At 48.4% G+C, this 5,161-nt stretch overlaps 1 protein-coding gene across 2 annotated transcripts in view; it reads right to left on the bottom strand.

The window, feature by feature from the left end:
- Window positions 1–3,961, bottom strand: part of AP1B1 (adaptor related protein complex 1 beta 1 subunit) — a 53,734-nt gene extending 49,773 nt beyond the window's left edge. For both annotated transcript variants that reach the window (XM_021718686.1, XM_008070279.2), the window contains exon 1: window positions 3,662–3,961. The gene's annotated coding sequence lies outside the window, so the exon portion shown is untranslated. The remainder of the gene's footprint in view (window positions 1–3,661) is intronic.
- Window positions 3,962–5,161: the final 1,200 nt, after the last annotated feature.

The following is a 5,161-nucleotide window of genomic DNA, read 5'->3' as shown; positions in this document are numbered from 1 at the left end:
ACTGGGCAACTTGGCAAGACCTCATCTCTACAATAAATCAAAATGAGCCGGGCATGGTAGCACACGCCTGTAGTTCCAGGTACTTGGAAGGCTGAGGCGGAAGGATCGCCGGAGCCCAGCAGGTTGAGGCTGCGGTGGCCGGGAGCGGCCACTGCACTCCAGTCTGGGAGATAGAGTGAGACTCCAACTCAAAAAAAAAAGAACCATTTACTCAGAAGACAACTAAGCAGACATCTACAACCCTCTGTGATCATTGCCACAAGATATCAAAGAGGGGCATCTGGTTCAGGCCTGCAAGATAGGGGTGATGACCAGATGGGAAGCATCAAGCAGTAGTCCAGCTAAGAAGGTAGGTAGGGGGAGCAGGAAATGGTGTTCAAGTAGAGGGAACAGCACAAAGCAAAGTCAGAGAGGTTTAGAGTTGGGGCTTATAGAGTGACAAGCAGCTGAGACTGGCTAGAGCTCAGAATAAGATGGAACATGAAGTAGGAGAGATGAGGAAAGAGACAGACAAGGGTCAGAGCCCAAAAGGGCTTGAACGTGAGCTAAGGAATGTTCGTTTTAGTCTAAGGGGAATGAAGAGCCACTGATTTTCTCTCTTTTTTTAAATATGCATTTTATTTTAAAGACACTGATTTTCTTTTTTTTTTTGAGTTGGAGTTTCACTCCGTCACCCAGACTGAAGTACAGTGGCCACTCCCAGCCACCGCAGCCTCTACCCACTGGGCTCTGGTGATCTTTCCACCTCAGCCTTCCGAGTAGCCGGAATTACAGGCGCACGCTACCACGCCCGGCTGATATTTGATTTATTGTAGAGATGAGGTCTCGCTGCCCAGGCGGGTCTCAAACCCGCAGGCTCAGGCAATCCACTCACCTCAGCCTCCCAAAGGCGCAAGTTTACAGGTTGAGCCACCGAGCCCGGCTAGGACACTGATTTTCAAGCAGGATTTCTTTTAAGGATTCCTCAACTGCTTGGTTGATATTTTCTCTCTGGAATATTTGTTCTTCTCTGTGTGAAGAGATAAAAAACAGAAAAATCAATAATTTTTAGGCAAAAAGACCTGTTCAGAAAAAGTGTTCAAGAAACAAATGCCCCCTTAACCTTCAGAAATACACCTAAGTGCAGAACACATATCCAAGCCACATTTGTTACCCTCAGCATGTCAGGCTTTGATGCTAGACATGGAGGGGAAGAGAAGCACTGGGAAGTAGGTAGTCATGTGACAGTTTCAGAGGATGACTAGAAAAAGATGAAAGTTCAAGTCCAAAGCCAGTAGGAACAACAGACCGAACTTGTTCTGAACCACTTTTCGGAAGTGAAACAAGAAGGGTGGAAGAAGTCTCGAGTACATCAAGTACATCAAAGCCTCTGTTTGCAGAAGGAAGTAACACCCCACAAGCCTTCCTCAGGCAAAGGCCTTCAACAGGCATTGACCGACCCTAAGGTCTAGGCAACCACATTGACAAGCTCTGCAAAAATTTCCTCATCTAACCCCCACACCAACCATGAGGATGGTCAATATCACTTTAGAGCTGAGGTAAAGGAGGATGGCCTAGGTAAATCGTTTGGGTCACATTAACAGGAAGCTGTCGAGCTAGGGTCGGAAGACAGGGCTGACTGACGGGCAGTCAAGCAGTACTCCATCATACCTTGAAGTCCTTCAAGCAGCTCAGGGGGAAGACTCTGCCCCACCTACACTCAACAGATGATCTCCACATAACTTCTGAAGGATCCGATTCTTTGAGAAGCTGTTCCTTATGACAGTTTCTAAGAGGTTGGAGGAGCCTGGTGAGCTCAACTCAGGACAGGGAACCACATGCTCTGAGCTCTGCTCATATTCCTACCCTCTGTGACAAGTTGCTTCATCTCAAATCCTCCCTTGGAAGGACAGGGATAAGGTGACGACATTAAGTTTCTGTGAATTCAGTGGAACTAGGAAAACAGAGCATAGAATTTAGACAAAAGGTACTACAGTAATATTTATACCACAGCATTCTTCAAAAGCATATGAAAACATTCACAGGTTCAAGCCGAACTCGGTGGCTCAGCCTGTAATCCCATGCTTTGGGAGGCCGAGGTGAGTGGATGGCCTGAGCCCGCGGGTTCGACACCCACCTGGGCAACTTGGCGAGACCTCATCTCTACAATAAATTTTTAAAAATCAGCCGGGCATGGTAGCGCATGCCTGTAATTCCGGCTACTTGGAAGGCTGAGGCGGAAGGATCGCCAGAGCCCAGCAGGTCGAGGCTGTGGTGGCTGGGAGCGGCCACTGCACTCCAGTCTGGGTGACAGAGTGAGACTCCAACTCAAAAAAAAAAAAAGAAAACATTCACAGGTTCATTAAGACTCACAGCACTCAGGAATGGGTAAGAAGACAGCAGGTCTTTCTCACACTGTTGTCAGGGAAACTGAGACAGAATTGGAGCAAGTGAATGTCTGCAAAGGAATAAGGCTTAGACTCAGAGCCTAGCCCTCCAGCCACCAAACCATGTCCCAGGCAAGAAGCCATGGGTGCTGCACATTTCTCAGAAAAGCAAAGTCCCTTCCCTTGGGTACGTTCTTCCAGACCTAAAGTCAAAAGATCTCCTAAGGGTCATGTGGCTTCTTTCTCTTTACACCAAAAGGAATGCAGTTTGGACACTCAGGAGAGATTCTGGATATTCTTCAAATAGCTTCAGGGATAGCCTGTTTTGTTTCTCACAATTCCCAACAGTGAGGAAAATCTTAATCTCTTGCCCTGAAAGGTAAATCAAAGCAACAGCCTGCAGCATTGTTTCACCCTAAAGAAAGTGAATCAGATGCCCTTTATGAAGATCAGACAAAAAACTATAAGACCACACCTTGACTTATATCCAAAAAAAACCGACAGCAGCTAAAAATATTAAATAGTTCCTACATCCCAGCCCTGCTCCAGCCTCTCCTCTGTCTCTGTCCTTCGCAGGTCGCTGATAGCCTGGGTAGAAATCCTGGTCCTGCCTCTAATTACCCGATTAACTTTACACGTGTGATGTAACCTCTCTGGGCCTCAGTGTCCTTCTCAATAAAATGGGGCAACGACAGTAGCTACCTTATACAAGCGCTACTGTGAAGTTTAAATGTGACATTGTAAGTAAAGTGCCTGGTACACATTAGGGGCTCAATAACCAGTAGCAAGAAACTTCTCAGTATTTTCTAGCGTTATTACAGGTGTCTCTATTCAACTTATGCCTGAGGCTCCGACAGACAGACCAAGTCCAAGTCTACTCGGGAGCAGGCGGCACAGGGCCGTTTCTTGATTTTTTTTTTTTTTTTTTTTTTTGAACCTTGGCAAAGAGATACGGCCCTGAACAACGAGGCGGCCATGGGGGTGAGTGTCAAGGGGAAAACCGGAGCCTGGGAGAGTTTTCCCTCGGCCAGGGACGGGCTCCTCTGGGCCTAAGTCTGGGAGTCTCTCTGGGCGGGAGCCCCAGGAGGGACTGTGGGGCCGGGGCGGCCGGCGGCCAGGTGGGCGCGAATGAATGAACCCGCAGCCCTTCCGTCTGGTGGAGTCGGGAGACGTCGCTCGCGCCTCTCCAGAGCCGCGTCCTCTTCATGACCTCTGACCCCGCAAATCCCTTACCTCGGACCCCCGACTCCCCGCCCCACTTCTTCTCCTGCCTCGCCGAGCTCCCGCTTCCTCACCCGCAGTCCGACGGCTCCCGACGTCACGGCTCTGTTCGATTTGGTAGCAAAATGTCCCCGGCCTCTTCCTCCCGCTCTCCCCGTGCGTCCGTGCTGCCGGCAGCTCGGAGCCCAGCGGCTGTCACCTGCCGGGCGGAAGTGAGCTGCCTTCGCGCAGGCACTTCCGGTGGACGCACGGACTGGGGCGGGGTCAAGGGTACACCCCGGGCGGTGGAGGCCACAGTGGGGCGGGGCAAGGAAAGAGGCGGAGCCGACCGTTATTAACCCCTCCGCAGCCTCAGCTGCTCCGCTGCTGTCCTCCGCAGAAAGTTTAGAAAAGCTAACTACTAGGTAATTTAGCGATGGAGACGAAAAAGGACGTAGAGACTTTGAAAGACTTTCCTTTTACGTTGCAGACGGGAAAACTGAGGCTCCGAGAGGGGCAGAATTTTGCTCAGGGTCACACGGGGTTTTTTATTTGTTTTTGAGTTGGGGTCTCATTCTGTCATCCAGGCTGGAGTGCAGTGTCACGATCACAGCTCACCACAGCCTCAATCTCCTAGGATCAGGCGATTCTTACGCCTCAGCCTCCCCAGTTGCTGGACTACAGGCGCATGCCACCACGCCTGGCTAACTTTTTAATTTTTTTGTAGAGACGAGGTCTCTTTGTTGTCCAGGGTGGTATCGAACTCCTGGGTGCAAGCAATCCTCCCGCCTCGGCCTCCCAAAGTGTTGGAATTACAGGCATGAGCCACCGCACTTGGCCTGTTTTTTGCTTTTGTTTTTGGTTTAGAGGCAGAGTCTCACTCTTGCTCAGGCTGGAGTGCAGTGGTGCAATTATAGCTCACTGCAGCCTCTAACTCCTGGGCTAAAGCGATCCTCCCACTTTAGCCTCTTGAGTAGCTGGGATTACTCAACCATGGTGATCTGCTCAAGGTCATACACCTTATGAATGGAAGAGTCAAAAACCACAGCTATAATCCTGGTCAAATGCTAGTCTGCTAGTCTGAAGTTAGACTCTTCAATGCAGTCTTCTAGAAATTCTGTGCTCTAGGGGAAAACATCAGACCCTTCAAGAAAATTTTATCTAAAGCGAACTTCATGTCCAATTTTCCACTTTGCTGGTTCTGCCGACATTCAATGGCTATAGCCATCTCACTCCCAACTCTTGGTACTTGACTTCTGATTTCCCCTTTAAAGCATTATATAATCTCTATTCAAAGGTGTTTTACTGAACAAATAATATTTGTATTGTAGATAAGTGGATATATACTAGTAAGCAAAAAGATTAAAAGTAATCTGCAATTCCACTGCCCTGAGACAATCACTTTTATTTTTTTTAATGGCACATGCCTGTAGTTCCAGCTACTTGGAAAGCTGGAAACAATCACTTTTAATATTCTGGTGACTATCTTGCCAGATTTGATGTATCATTTGGTATTTTTGTCTCCCCAAGATATCAGTAAAACTTTCCCAGAATAGTAAATACATTTCCATTTGGTGCATAGTATTCTGTTGAAT

Source organism: Carlito syrichta, unplaced genomic scaffold (assembly GCF_000164805.1).
Source record: "Carlito syrichta isolate Samal-C Ts95f unplaced genomic scaffold, Tarsius_syrichta-2.0.1 Scaffold313265, whole genome shotgun sequence".
Classification (NCBI taxonomy): domain Eukaryota; kingdom Metazoa; phylum Chordata; class Mammalia; order Primates; family Tarsiidae; genus Carlito; species Carlito syrichta.
Note: the sequence above shows the minus strand (reverse complement) of the source record. Positions and strands in the feature narration are given on the sequence as shown.